This window comes from Pithys albifrons, chromosome 8 (assembly GCF_047495875.1).
Source record: "Pithys albifrons albifrons isolate INPA30051 chromosome 8, PitAlb_v1, whole genome shotgun sequence".
NCBI lineage: Eukaryota > Metazoa > Chordata > Aves > Passeriformes > Thamnophilidae > Pithys > Pithys albifrons.
Genome location: NC_092465.1, coordinates 35,576,064 through 35,592,058, shown reverse-complemented (window position 1 = coordinate 35,592,058; position 15,995 = coordinate 35,576,064). Strand labels below are relative to the sequence as shown.

General features: G+C 51.6%; 1 protein-coding gene across 6 annotated transcripts in view; it reads right to left on the bottom strand.

The window, feature by feature from the left end:
• Positions 1 to 15,995, bottom strand: part of AGAP1 (ArfGAP with GTPase domain, ankyrin repeat and PH domain 1) — a 320,698-nt gene that overhangs the window by 88,486 nt on the left and 216,217 nt on the right. The gene's annotated exons all lie outside the window — the stretch shown is intronic.

The window sequence follows — 15,995 nt, the reverse complement described above, 5'->3', positions numbered from 1 at the left end:
GCCTGCATCCCTGCCCGGTCCCCACAGTGCCACTGCATTCCTGCCTGCATCTCTGCCCGGTCCCCACAGTGCCACTGCATCCCTGCCTGCATCCCTGCCCGGTCCCCACAGTGCCACTGCATCCCTGCCTGCATCCCTGCCCAGTCCCCACAGTGCCACTGCATCCCTGCCTAAATACCTGCCTGGTCCCCACAGTGCTGCTGCATCCCTGCCTGCATTCCTGCCTGGTGCCCACAGTGCCACTGCATCCCTACTTGCATCCCTGCCTGGTGCCCACAGTGCCACTGCATCCCTGCCTGGTGCCCACAGTGCCATTGCATCCCTGCCTGCATCCCTGCCTGGTGCCTACAGTGCCACTGCATCTCTGCCTGCATCCCTGCCCAGTCCCCACAGTGCCATTGCATCCCTGCCTGCATCCCTGCCTGGTCCCCACAGTGCCATTGCATCCCTGCCTGCATCCCTGCCTGGTCCCCACAGTGCCATTGCATCCCTGCCTGCATCCCTGACTGTTGCCCACAGTGCCACTGCATCCCTGCCTGCATCCCTGCCTGGTGCCTACAGTGCCACTGCATTCCTGCCTGCATCCCTGCCCGGTCCCCACAGTGCTACTGCATCCCTGCCTGCATCCCTGCCCAGTCCCCACAGTGCCACTGCATCCCTGCCTGCATCCCTGCCCAGTCCCCACAGTGCCACTGCATCCCTGCCTGCATCCCTGCCCAGTCCCCACAGTGCCACTGCATTCCTGACTTCATCCCTGCCTGGTGCCTACAGTGCCACTGGATCCCTGCCTGCATCCCTGCCCAGTCCCCACAGTGCCATTGCATCCCTGCCTGCATCCCTGCCCAGTCCCCACAGTGCCACTGCATTCCTGCCTGCATCCCTGCCTGGTGCCTACAGTGCCACTGCATCCCTGCCTGCATCCCTGCCTGGTGCCTACAGTGCCACTGCATCCCTGCCTGCATCCCTGACTGTTGCCCACAGTGTCACTGCATCCCTGTCTGCATCCCTGCCCAGTCCCCACAGTGCCATTGCATCCCTGCCTGCATCCCTGACTGTTGCCCACAGTGCCACTGCATCCCTGCCTGCATCCCTGCCTGGTGCCTACAGTGCCACTGCATCCCTGCCTGCATCCCTGCCCAGTCCCCACAGTGCCACTGCATCCCTGCCCAGTCCCCACAGTGCCATTGCATCCCTGCCTGGTGCCTACAGTGCCACTGCATCCCTGCCTGCATCCCTGCCCGGTCCCCACAGTGCCACTGCATCCCTGCCTGCATCCCTGCCCAGTCCCCACAGTGCCACTGCATCCCTGCCTGCATCCCTGCCCAGTCCCCACAGTGCCACTGCATCCCTGCCTGCATCCCTGCCCGGTCCCCACAGTGTCACTGCATCCCTGCCTGCATCCCTGCCCAGTCCCCACAGTGCCACTGCATCCCTGCCTGCATCCCTGCCCGGTCCCCACAGTGCCACTGCATCCCTGCCTGCATCCCTGCCTGGTCCCCACAGTGCTGCTGCATCCCTGCCTGCATCCCTGCCCGGTCCCCACAGTGCCATTGCATCCCTGCCTGCATCCCTGCCTGGTCCCCACAGTGCTGCTGCATCCCTGCATCCCTGCCCGGTCCCCACGTTCCACCACCACCTGGGAGATGGGAGTTATTCAGCATCCCCCTGGGTTAAAATATGAGCAATCACAAGGCGCTGGGGCTGCCACGCCGAGCTCTCCCATTTCCCACTCCTTCTCTTGCCTGACAAGGTATTCTTCAAATTGAAAAGAGGGCTCCTGAAAGCCCGGGCTTGGGGAAACTGTAAATGAGTTCAGGCTTCAGCCCACTGAATGCAATTCCATCCTCCTGACTGAATACAAATAACGCATTTTATTTGGTATCAATTACCACGCCTGAGAACAGACGGCCACTGCCGCCACTATTAAATACAGGGGGGGGAAAAGAAGGGGAAAAAAAAAGGCAAGGAAAAGGCACGGCAAATTAAAAAAGCAAGCGCCTCATTACTCCCCATCTCAACCAGCTTTGACAGAGGAACTGGAACTCATAAGGCGCGTTCCACTGGGCTGGGATGGGCTGTTTTCCAGCCATCCCGCACGCTCAATGTCAGCCATTAGTTCTTCCCAATCGGGCATCAATGTTCAACACACACCCGAAAAAATATATAATACTAGTAATAATAATAACAATCTGCAGCCTCTCCGAGCTTCAATACTTGAAGTATGAGTCAAAGCAGCAGTTTCACTTTTCACTCGGGAAGCTGACAAGCATGACTAGAGGGGGAATAAAATAACATTCAGCTCGCATAAATATCAAGCGGGCTGCTTGAGACTGATGGGCCAGGAATGTATTCTTAGCCATCATTCTGGCAGACAGGCCCAAGGACACTCATAACTTATTTTACAATCATTTAGTTTCAGCTCAAGTGGAAAACGTGACAACTTATCTCTGCTGACAAGATGCCATATCGAACCTTACAATTAACTCTCCCCCGATTATCTGCCCAGCCCATCATTAGCTCTGAGGCTTTTGATGGACTGTACGGGCACAGCTTCCCTTGATGATGGTCATCATTTGCAGGGTGCAGAGCTCTATTATGTGACATTAAGGACAAAACTCTCCCCTTGCCACGGAGCTGGGGTTGTCCTGACCGGCACATCCTCAGCTCTGCAACTGCTGGGCCACATTGCTAAGTGATGTGCAACAACACCTGCCTAAAATAGGTCTTCTCCTCCAAAATGGAGCATCCTCCTGTTCCAGCCCACGCCTGCTGCTGTCTGTGACCTGCAGGAGTGAGGTTGAGAGGCCCATGCCCTCCTCCAGCAGCCAGGGAGCCTTCCTCTCTCCCTTGCCCTCCCCTCCTCCCCAGCACTGTCATTAACTCCTTCAGCTGCAAGGGGGAGCTGCCACGGGCCACGTCACACAATCCCAGAATGGACTGGGTTGGGTTGAAAGGGACCTTAATGCTCATCCCATCCCACCCCTGCCATGGGCAGGGACACCTCCCACCAGCCCAGGTTGCTCCAAGCCCTGTCCAGCCTGGCCTTGGACACTTCCAGGGATGGGACATCCATATGCAGTAGCTCATTCCATGACCAGGAGTAACAAGTGACACCTGGTGACCAAAGCCCCTAAGTTATGAAGAGAGTCCATTTGCTAGAAATTACAAAGCAAAACAGAAAAAGCCAATGCAGCTTTTACTCCAGAAAGAAGTCCCACATCTGCCTCTCTTCAAGACCCACTTTGTAATTATGGCCAAAAGAGAAATTCCTTTCAAGTATGACAAACCATTGTACAAGAAAGGAGAGGAAGAAGAAAAGATCTCAAAGACAACTCCATTCATGCCCCCTAAGGACAGTGCAAGAGTCCTGGTGGAAAGGGTAAGACAGTCATGGAATCATCACAGAATCACAGAATGCTTTGAGTTCAAAGGGACCTCAAAATTCATCTCATTCCACTCCCTGTCACAGGCAGGGACACCTCCCACCAGCCCAGGTTGCTCCAAGCCCTGTCCAGCCTGGCCTTGGGCACTCCCAGGGATGGGGCAGCCACAGCTTCTCCATGGCCTCCCCACCCTCCCAGGGAAGAATTCCTTCCTAATATCCCATCTAATCCTGCCCTCTGGCAGTGGGAAGCCATTCCCCCTTGTCCTGTCACTGCAGACTCTTGTCCAAAGTCCCCCACTGGCTCTCCTGGACCCTCCTGAGGCACTGGATGGTGTTCCAGTCTCCCCAGAGCCTTCTCCTCTCCAGGCTGAACAACCCCAACCCTCACCTGCCTGAAACCCAATGCAAATCCAGCTTGTGCATCCTCAGTGCCCTGGCACAGTGACAACTAACTCACATCCCCAATTCCCAAGCATCTGCTCCAAGCCCACCCGAGATGCGACTTGAAGCCATTTCTCCTTCCCATTTGCCCAGCGGAGCTGCAGAGGATGCCAGCACAGGAACCAAGGAGGCTGAGGAAAGGAGGGGTAACAACAAGCCAGTATGAGCACCCCAGGCCAGGGGAAAGGAGCTGGGGGTGCAAAAGGCAGGAAGAGAGACAACATGCAAGGTCCGGGAATAGCACAGCACAAAGGCTGGACACAAAAGTCCAAGAGCGGAGCGTCGTCACTGGCCCACGGTTCCTATTCTCTCTCACACAGACACAACCCTCTCTCCTGTGTAACCATCTGCAGAGGAACCAAGCATATTCTGACCCCTTCTATCTTCGTGTCTTTTGATTTATTTCATATTTTTGTCAAATCACCTATTTACAACAACTTGAAACAAACTCAACAGGTGACGCTATTCTGCACAGACCAAAGTCGAGCTTGATCTGGTTTACATTTTTCTTGCATCTTCTTGTTAAAATTTTCCAACAGGCTTTCAAAGTGAAATTAGACTTTTTTGTCAAGCCCAGCTCCCCAACATGGCCTTATTCTCAAGTGGCTGGAGATTGATTAATTTGGGTTTTTGATTTGCTGAAGTGACACGAAGTCAGACGTTACAAAAGCGGGAGCGGTGAATGGGATCAATTAAAGAGCAGAAGCAGCAACACAATTAATAGCACCAGGTTCAAGAGGAGAAAGAAAGTGCTGATGACGAAAACAACAGCAACAGCTCTGCCTGCAGCAGGAATCTTTGCTGCGACCCAAGGAAGGCTGGAGCCAAAGAGGGTGTTTCAGAACTTTCACTGTGCCATTAGTGTTGAAATGAAATAAGGCAAAGATGTCGGTGGCTGGTGGACTGAATAATAAAAAAATAGCTGGACACTTTCATCTTCCACACATGTGTTTTAAATAAAGGTGAGAAAAGCAATCCTTTTATTTAAACAGGGGAAGTAAGAGACTAAAACCATCTATAGTTGCATTTCAGACCCATTTCCCCGAGCTGAGATTTTTCTGGCTGTGAAATCCACTGCTCTCCAGCTTCCCTTTACAGCTATTACCATAAATGTTCTATCAAGTTCTTTATCTTCCTCCTCTGCCTCAGCCCCAAGTGAAAGGGATGCTGCAGTGGCACAATGACTGCGGAAGGGCTGGAGTCAGGCACAGGACTGGCATTAAAACCCCGTCACAACTGCAGCTTGGCACAAGTGTGTGGATGTAACAGCCCCTCTGGAGTGGGGCAGAGGGGCTGGCACAGGATTCCAGCTCCAGGACAGAACAAGAGAGGCAAGGACTTGTCAGGCACACAGGGCTCCCACCTCCAGCAGGAATGGGGGCCATCTGGTCGTCGCTGAGCTGAGCTCAGCTCGGACACTCAGGCTGTGAGGGCTGCACTGAACCTGCTGCACTGACCAAATTAAAGGGAGCTCTGAGCAGGACTGGGGGATGGAGAGCAAAGAGCCTCGGGAGCACTCCCTTCCACAGCATCCACCATCCTTCCAGCCCTGAGCCTGTAAATCACAGAGCTGCCCTGTCCTCCACAGACAGCCCCACTGAGCGCCCCAGTCGCTGCCTCCTTCCCTCTCAGAGCAATTTCAATTAAATAAGAAAAACAAAGCTTCCTTCCTGCCAAAAAAAGGAAAAAAAGAAGGGATCTCCCTGCCTTTGGGGGTCTGGCACTGCACCTCGAGGCTGTCTGGGCTGACAGCATCGCTCCCACCCTGCAGCCTCATCACTGTGTGACAAGGGAGGGACAGCAGCCACAGGCTGGGGACAGAAACTCAGTCTCATGATGGTCAGGCACAGACATGGGAAGGCTTCAATAATTTTGGAGACAGCAAGATCCTCGTTACAATCCCCCTTACCTAAAGGAAAGAAAGTTATCTCTAGCTCATTCCCTATCCACATGCAAGGTTTGGGAATCACAAAGGAAGCATCAAAGAAAAATGCAATATAGTGTTTAAAAAACCCCCACAAAAGTACATTTTCCCTCCTAAGCAGGAGCACATCACAGCCCTGGAAAAGCAGCATCCTGCTCCGTGGAACTCAAAGATTACTGTCCAGAAAAAACCACCCATGCCCTGCTAACTCCCTTGCAAAGCCCCTTCTCAAGCAGCTCCCTGTATCCAGGAGGCATTTACCAGCTGACACAGGCAGAGGACAGCACATCTATCCCTCAGTAACCCTCCTGTTGTTGCCAAGGTGGTGACAAGCAAAGCAAAGACTATTTCAGAGGACCTGCACCCTCAGAACAGGAACTGGGAACGAGATGTTCATTCCCCCTCTGCACATCTTGCCTACAGCAGGTTTGGGTTGGGGCAGAGATGACACAAACCACTCCCTGAGTGAACACAGTTCGCTAATTTATCTTGTTCCCTGTTCCACAGATGCACCTTTGTGTCCTTTGTGCTGCATGTGAACGTGCCCTGGGGAAAGCTCAAACCTGACAAGCTGTTTGGACACTGAGGACAACAAACCAGGAGTAGATGCAAGCCTGGGATGCTGCAGATGCCACCAGGTCCCAGGGCAAACTAAACTCCATGGCTCCTGCTGACCAGATGAGCAGCCTGGATGGACAAGGGACACCCCTAATCCTCCTGCCAGAACGTTCCCACTGGGCAGCAGCAGCTCTGTGACTGTCCTGGTGTCCCCTGCACTGCCACCAGTGGGTGTGAGCAAAGCACACACTGGGGGCTGTGACTGTCCTGGTGTCCTCTGCACTGCCACCAGTGGGTGTGAGCAGAGCACACACTGGGGGCTGTGACTGTGCTGGTGTCCTCTGCACTGCCACCAGTGGGTGTGAGCAGAGCACACACTGGGGGCTGTGACTGTGCTGGTGTCCCCTGCACTGCCACCAGTGGGTGTGAGCAGAGCACACACTGGGGGCTGTGACTGTGCTGGTGTCCCCTGCACTGCCACCAGTGGGTGTGAGCAGAGCACACACTGGGGGCTGTGACTGTGCTGGTGTCCTCTGCACTGCCACCAGTGGGTGTGAGCAGAGCACACACTGGGGGCTGTGACTGTCCTGGTGTCCTCTGCACTGCCACCAGTGGGTGTGAGCAGAGCACACACTGGGGGCTGTGACTGTGCTGGTGTCCCCTGCACTGCCACCAGTGGGTGTGAGCAGAGCACACTCTGGGGGCTGTGACTGTGCTGGTGTCCCCTGCACTGCCACCAGTGGGTGTGAGCAGAGCACACACTGGGGGCTGTGACTGTGCTGGTGTCCCCTGCACTGCCACCAGTGGGTGTGAGCAGAGCACACACTGGGGGCTGTGACTGTGCTGGTGTCCCCTGCACTGTCACCAGTGGGTGTGAGCAGAGCACACTCTGGGGGCACACCTGGGGTGAACAAGCTGCACCACAGCCAAGTGCACACACCAGTGTGTGACAAATCCTGTTTTATATCCCTGGACACAACAGTGTGCATAATAAATTCACCTCAATTACACAGAGAGGGCAGAGCTCCGCCCTCAGCTCACCCTCAGCATTGCCTTCTAATTGCATAAAAAAATCCTCATTTAACAACATTTTGCTTTGAAATAGAGCCTTGAGGTCTCAAGGCACTTGGAAAATAATGACCCCATGGCTTACTGAATCACTTCCTACTAAAATATTTACCTTGTGTTTCAAGATAGGCAAAGTAAGACAGAGAGGAAGAACTGACTCTCTTCAAAGCGATGCTCAGAGCCAGAAAGACGTCTTGTCTCTACTCCTGTACTTTAACCTTCAGTCTGTGTAACCTGTGGATAACTTCAAGCATCAAACCCACTCAGTAATTGAGAAGAGGTTAGGAAACTCTCCACTGCCAGTCCACGAGACTGCAGCAAAAAGCCCTAACATCAGTGTTTTGGAGTAAAAAAAAAACCAAAAAACCAAGAGACTTTACTATTAACATTTTCCAATTAAGGCTGAATAATTGCTGTACAGCAAATTGGCTGCTAATTGCACCATGCTAGGCAGGAAAAAGCTAAGGCTTTCCTGGTAATGCACGCCATGAGCACCAGTGTCAGGAAGGAAAAGAAGTAAGGGAAGCAACACCAAGAACACTCTTAATCAAAGGCAGTATGAAACATTTTCCTATTGCAGAAATCTAAAGCTGAAAAGTAAAGCTCTTAAAACATAAAGCTCTGTCTTTGGTGCCCTTTGTGGGTGTCAGGTGGCACAACTACCATTGCCAAACTTTCTCTTTCATTTCCCAATTTAATCAAGCCCCTCTCTGGCTGCTGCCAGCCCTTCTGAGGGGTTACACAACCCAAGCCAGGGACTGTTTTGCTCTCCCAAACCCAGCAGCAGAACAGCCCCTCGTGGGGTGCCCCAGGCTGTGGGTGCCACAGCCCAGGCTGGAGGGAGCAGGAGCTGAGCTGAGACACAGGAAGGGCCCGAGACCCAAAGGAGCTGCAGCTCCCCCTGGGCCAGGTCAGGGCTCTGAGCTCCAGGTGTCCCCCCACACTCAGCAGGTTGGGCTCTGAGCTCCAGGTGTCCCCCCACATTTAGCAGGTTGGGCTCTGAGCTCCAGGTGTCCCCCCACACTCAGCAGGTTGGGGCTCTGAGCTCCAGGTGTCCCCTCACACTCAGCAGGTTGGGCTCTGAGCTCCAGGTATCCCCCCACATTTAGCAGGTTGGGCTCTGAGCTCCAGGTGTCCCCCCACACTTAGCAGGTTGGGGTCACTCTGAGCTCCAGGTGTCCCCCCACACTCAGCAGGTTGGGGTCACTTTGAGCTCCAGGTGTCCCCCCACGCTTAGCAGGTTGGGGTCACTCTGAGCTCCAGGTGTCCCCTCATACTCAGCAGGTTGGGGCTCTGAGCTCCAGGTGTCCCCTCACACTCAGCAGGTTGGGCTCACTCTGGGCTCCAGGTGTCCCCTCACACTCAGCAGGTTGGGGTCACTTTGAGCTCCAGGTGTCCCCCCACACTCAGCAGGTTGGGGTCACTTTAAGCTCCAGGTGTCCCCCCACACTCAGCAGGTTGGGGTCACTTTGAGCTCCAGGTGTCCCCTCACACTCAGCAGGTTGGGGCTCTGAGCTCCAGGTGTCCCCTCACACTCAGCAGGTTGGGCTCTGAGCTCCAGGTGTCCCCCCACACTCAGCAGGTTGGGGTCACTTTGAGCTCCAGGTGTCCCCCCACACTCAGCAGGTTGGGGTCACTTTGAGCTCCAGGTGTCCCCTCACACTCAGCAGGTTGGGGCTCTGAGCTCCAGGTGTCCCCCCACACTCAGCAGGTTGGGGTCACTTTGAGCTCCAGGTGTCCCCCCACACTCAGCAGGTTGGGGTCACTTTGAGCTCCAGGTGTCCCCTCACACTCAGCAGGTTGGGGCTCTGAGCTCCAGGTGTCCCCCCACACTCAGCAGGTTGGGCTCACTCTGAGCTCCAGGTGTCCCCTCACACTCAGCAGGTTGGGCTCTGAGCTCCAGGTGTCCCCCCACACTCAGCAGGTTGGGGTCACTCTGAGCTCCAGGTGTCCCCCCACACTCAGCAGGTTGGGGTCACTCTGAGCTCCAGGTGTCCCCCCACACTCAGCAGGTTGGGCTCACTCTGGGCTCCAGGTGTCCCCCCACACTCAGCAGGTTGGGCTCACTCTGGGCTCCAGGTGTCCCCCCACACTCAGCAGGTTGGGCTCTGAGCTCCAGGTGTCCCCCCACACTCAGCAGGTTGGGGTCACTCTGAGCTCCAGGTGTCCCCCCACACTCAGCAGGTTGGGCTCACTCTGAGCTCCAGGTGTCCCCCCACACTCAGCAGGTTGGGGTCTGAGCTCCAGGTGTCCCCCCACACTCAGCAGGTCGGGGCTGCTCTGAACACAGAGGCTCCTTTCACTCCTGAGCAGCACCTTTGAAGTGCTGGATTCCAGAGGCAGGGAACACACACCAGCCCTGTGTCCCTGGCTCTGTGATCTGGGCTGGAAAGAACCTGAGCCTGCCAGAGCTGGGCCTGAGGAGACACCTGCTCTGCTCTTAATTGGAACAGAAACTTCATTAAGCTGGAGAAGAAATAAAAGCATGGTGTGTGTTTCTTGCACACACTTGGCTTGGCCCCTGCAAACCAAAGCCCTGCACTTGTGGGTGCACATCAAACAGCAAATGGAATTATTACAAGCACCTGTTGGAACTTCCAAAGTTGGATGCACAGAGAAGAAATCCTGAAATCTGGAGTTGCTTCATGGCAGTTACACATCAATGCTTTACTTTCTTATTAACACTGTGTCTAAAACATCACTAAACTTCACATAAATTTAGAATTTAAATTATTGTATAAATTTAGATTATATAAATTGAGATAAAAACAAGAAAAATTAAAGTGTACTGATTTGGGAAGTTTCCTCTTTTCCCTCTTTTACTCTTCCTTGCAGAGTACTTAGATACAGAATGCACTGGGCTTTAGAAACTTCTAAGCCACATTATTTGAATCACAGGAGTTTATAAAGCATCTTATTCTGCTCTTGCAGCATTATGTCCTTCCTCTATGTTTAGCTGAGAGTGAGTCTCCTGATTCATATTAAAAACTCTGTAAACTCCTGTAGGATATTCTGTGAATCATGAACTCATTTCCTCGCAATGACCACAAACGTTTCAGACTCAAACAACCTTAAACTACAAACACAAAAAAATAACAACCCTGGAAAGACTCATCAGTCTTTTAAATACAAATGGGGTTCCAGGAGAACTCCCCCTGTCCAGGGGTGCAATCACCAACACCAAACCTCACATTAAAGGTTTTTCCTCCCTCACTTGGGAAGTCACAACTTTTGGAGAGTGTCTCCCAGTCATGAACTCGAACAGCTGATAAAGACAACATTTCTCTCCTCACTCCCCTGTCAGGATAAAGTTTATGCTCAAAAATAGAAGGAAATTGTTTTGCTTTGAGGTTTTTCCCCCCCTTCCTCTCGGGTGGGGTACCAGAGGTGTGAGCACCAGGCCCAGCCCTGGGCAGAAGCAGCACCTGATTTACTGAACTTTGCTTACCCTCCAGTCAGACTGAGCAACACCAGTAACTACACACAAAAATCATCTTTTTTTTTCCCTCTTTCCCAAGAACCCTCATTTGTGTCCCTACCCCAGTGCAAATCCTAAGCAAAGCCAAATGCAAAATATGTACTTAAGCATCCCTAAGTAGATGTCAGGAAACACCAAAGCTTTTCAGATCCACTCAAAAAGTTAAGTAGCCACAGCAACAATTTCCTGACAGACATTTGGCCCTTCAGGCTGTGAACAACATTAAGATGAGCATCAGGTTGCCAATGTCCAATTATCTGATGATGTGAACTCATGTTTCTTGCCATTGTGGAACAGAGCACAGGGCTGAATGCAACAGTCCTTTGTGTTTTAATCATGAGGAGTGGGAGAGCAGAAAGAAGAGGATCTTCAACAAGAAAAGCAGATGGAGAATTGTCAAAATCCACAGAATTTAGTTCAGGATGTGAAGAGCAGCAGCTGACTGGGCTATTTCAGGTCAGAGCTTGTCAAGGATGGCAACTAAATGTTAACCTGGAAGCTCCTCAAAGCACAACCTCCTGCTGAAAGGGGATGGTTTTCCAGAAATTGCTAAAAAGTAGTGCTTTATAATCCCAGCTTCCTCAAGGCACGGTGAGAAAGCAAAGGCAACAATAAGTTGTTGTTAGCAGAGTTTCCCCTGCTGAACTGACAAAGTTTCCCTCTGGAACTCTCTGCCAGAAGCAATTTGTCTGTTGATCACAGAAGGGCATGAAAAGTGGATGAATGTTCCCTTTCCCTTCCTATTTTAGAGGCAATGCAAACTCTGTGCACACACACTGTCTTATACAGGGGGAATTTTACTGTGTTCAATATTTGGAACAGCAGGAAACCCTCGAGCAGCTACAGAACAAAAAAGGACAAAATGACTTTATATTTGCTTTTCAGTTACAATTTCCTTATTTAAAAAGGAGGGGAAAGCTCTTCCAACCTAAACCACCTGTACACACCAATCACATAATTCAGAAATTCCATACCTGTGTCAAGTTACATAATTGATCCTAGTTAACTATTTGCCCACGGAACTCCAACAGCTCTAAAAGATGTTTTCTGCTTCACTCTTCTGATAACAGATTCCAGCAGAACAGTTTTCTTTTCCGAAACGGAGCAGAAGGTTCCATCATTTAATCATTCCAAGGGCTTGGGATCAGACAAGTAAGGCAAGTTGCAAGGTCTGCATTAACACCAACACTGCAACGACCTCTCACACCCCACAGCACAGTGAGAACTCAATTCCACGTTAATAAACCCGAGCAGCAAACTGTTAGAACTCCGAAGCCACCAGGTATTACAGCTCCCATAAATTACAGCCCAGCTCCAATGGCCCGTGCCAGCAATTGTACAGTGATAAAGCCTAAGTGGAGGATATTTAAACAGATCTGTGATTTACTGCACAGTTTTACATCATGCTAGAATTCAAATGACAATTTACAAGTCTGGAGGAGAGAAATCCCTGTCCCGTGCCAAGTGCTGTTTGCAGAGCTGTGTAGGAACAGCTTAGTCTGGGATCTTTAGGGAAGGAATCCTTCCCCCTGATGGTCTCAGGACACTGCCTTGGAAGCTGAACTATAAAACCTGACATTTAAAAGGACAATGAACAAGCTGCTGCTTCGTGCCCAGGTAGGAAATAACATCCTCAGTCTCCTGTGAGAGAAGTCTTATGAACCTCATTTTTGTGGCTTCTGCCACCAAAAGCAGCTCTGATGGCAACTCTGAACTCTGTCCCTCGGGTTCTCTGGAGATGCACAAATTGTGAGCTGGAGAACACACAGGAGTGGCCACCTACCATTCCACTGGAGTGTGCCAGGGCAGGGGCAGGGGGCACAGCAGCAGGAATTTCTGCCTGGAAAGGCTGGGCAGGCACTGGCAGGGGCTGCCCGGGCAGGTCTGGAGTGCCCAGCCCTGGAGGTGCCCAAGGCAGGACTGGCCATGGCACTCAGTGCTCTGGGCTGGGGGACAAAGTGGGCATCGGGCACAGGGTGGGCTCCATGGGCTGGGAGGGCTTTGCCAAGGTGGGCATCGGGCACAGGGTGGGCTCCATGTGCTGGGAGGGCTTTGCCAAGGTGGGCATTGGGCACAGGGAGGGCTCCAGGGACTGGGAGGGCTTTGCCAAGGTGGGCATTGGGCACAGGGAGGGCTCCAGGGACTGGGAGGGCTTTGCCAAGGTGGGCATTGGGCACAGGGAGGGCTCCAGGGACTGGGAGGGCTTTGCCAAGGTGGGCATTGGGCACAGGGGGGGCTCCAGGGGCTGGGAGGGCTTTGCCAAGGTGGGCATCGGGCACAGGGTGGGCTCTGTGGGCTGGGAGGGCTTTGCCAAGGTGGGCATTGGGCACAGGGTGGGCTCCAGGGACTGGGAGGGCTTTGCCAGCCTCAGGGATTGTGGGGTTTTATGAAAATAAGAGATGAATTTGCAGCAGAGGAATCATGGGATGCAAATTGTTGAAACAAACTTCAACACCCAAACTGGTCACAAATGAGACCAGACAACCCTTCTATTCCCACCAACGAGCAACTATGGATAATTCTGTGTGGAATAAAAAAAAAAAAGGCATCAAGGCAAAGATTTATCAAAGCAAAACCATGTCAGGCTTGCAGCAGGATCCAGGGAAACCTCTCGGCCAATAGCTGGAGCAGCAGTAATTGCTCCAAATCTATCAATAAGGCTGAGCTGCTCCCTCATTGACTGCAAACACCAATTTCTTTCACAGAGGATTATAAGTTGATGCTCATGGTCTCTCTACCACCATTAGGGTGATAAACAGTTGAAACTACATCAGGATCTGACACGTAGATCAATTCTGGGTCCATAAAGAATCTACACAAGAGGTTCCCGGACAGGGATTTACTGCCCCCAGTTTTTATTCTCTCTCACTGCTAAAATTACTTCTGTCAAGTACTTACAAGAGTAGAGGGTGTGGGGGAGGAAAGCAAAAGGAATTAATTTTTCCTGTGCTGCTGGAACAGCCTTTTGAAATTTCGGGAGTTTTCAAGGCAAATGTGTTGGTGCTTTGCCAAGTGCTGAGCAGCGGGTGGGGTTCGGCTCCCGAGCCAGACCTGAGCCCCAGCCCCAGCCCCAGCTCTCCCCCCAGGGCACTCACAGCCTGCACGGTACCAGCACCAAATTGTATCAGACATTTCATTTTAAACCTCAGGTACTTAAATGTAAAACCTTACCACAGTAATAGTCATAAAGCAGTGGGGCATTCCATTTCAGAGAATGGATTTTTCTATTTTTCCCCTTTAATTTAACCAGCACCTCCTGTTTTGTGGCTCTGCCCACTACAAAGTAATTTATCTAATTAGGAGATGTTCACAGCTGCTTGAAAGACAGAAGCCCCAGGAAACCAAAGGTCTGGTTTGGAAGACTTTGAAAAGTTCTCCGGAGCCACACAAAGTATTAATTTAATGTGAAAAAAAAGGTGCAGAGAAAAATTGGATCCCAATATGTTATTTTGTCTACAATAAAACCATGTGACAATAAGCAGGATATTCTCCAGTACATTGGCATTTGAATTCCAAAAGATGCTTAGCTTCTCACTGTACCTGCTGCTTTCACAGGATTAGCTTTTTATGACTAAAATTCAAAAATCTTTTAATGGAGAAAAAAAAAACCCCTGAAATTAAAAAGGGTTTTTCATACGTCAACTTGCCAACATAAAGGACACATCTCTGAGCTTACCCAAAGACGATGCACTGAGAGCAATCAATTATTCTTGAGGTTCTGCAGCAGCTTTATCAGAACACTTCTGATTCCACTGACCCTTCCTTGCCTAAAACTCATCATTAGTGCAAATTTCCCCCCTTATTTATAAAACCAGGGCCTTTTTAAATTTTTTTTCATATTAGAACATCTGTAAGAAATTATTCAAGGCAGGTTATTCACAAGCACCCCCCAGTCATCTGCAATTTTCAGCAAGTATTTCCTTGGTAATTCCAGCAGTCATCTCTCCTGAGCCAGAAGTAATCACGTCTGAGTGGCAAGTCAGAGGAAGGGACTGCACAATGAGGGAGAGCAGAGCTCAGGGAGAGGAACAGGTTCCCTTCCCCAGGGATATGGAACCAGCTCCAGCTCAGCAGGAGGAGACAAGCCCAGCACACACAGCACCACCAGCTAAAGGGGATGGGTACCAGGCCTACTTTTTAACACTTTATTTCCACACCATGTGTAGGAATTCTGTGAGTTCTGCACTTTGAAGACTTTCCTCTGCTGAGAAACCCTGAGATCAGCTGTTCCCCCTGGCATGGGGGGAGACTACATGGTCTTGAAGGTCCCTTCCAACCCCTTAATATTCTATGACTCTAGAATATCTATCTATCTATCTATCTATCTATCTATCTATCTATCTATCTATCTATCTATCTATCTATCTATCTCACTGTATGCATGGGACATGTGAAAGAGTTCTCATGTCCCCTAACTCTCCCCATTTTGGGGACAGCCATCAGAAACAGCTTTCCTTCCCTTTCTCCAGTCCTATTCACATTTCTCACCATGTTTTCACTTCTTTCCCAGTTTGTGTCTTTCCTCTCACACTCTTCTCCTTTTCCCCCTTCCCTGTTCCTCCCCCCCACCCCGCAGTGTCCCCACCCACCCATCAAACCCCACACTGCTGGACACGTGTGTTTTGCTGGTGTGACCCCCCTGGGCCCAGCCCACCCACCTTGTGCTCCAGGGCTGCTCCAACGCGCTCATGTCACCTGGAGGTGACAGCACTCCAGCTCTGCCCTTCCCAGGCACTCCATGAAGGCCACACCCCCCAAATATCACTGCACCCTTTAAAAGCCAGCCCTGTGTCACTGCTGAAATGCAGCAATTCCAATGCACCATCTGGAATAGTGTTGGCTCCTTCAATACTGTGAAATGCTCCACTGAGGAAACACAGCAACGACACTGGGAGTGTGCAGGGGCTGAAGTGAGAGCACAGCAGAGAAAGGACACGTGGATGAAAAGGCCTGGAGGGTCATTTCCTGCTAATTCCCACCTAATGCCAATACCCACTGCTAACACCCACCACAGGGTAAGGAAATTGGAATATCAGACCTACAACATGTGGCTGGTCCATCCCTGGGAGTGTCCAAGGCCAGGCTGGAGTGACCTGGGACAGTGAGAGCTGTCCCTGCCCATGGCAGGGGTGGCACTGGAT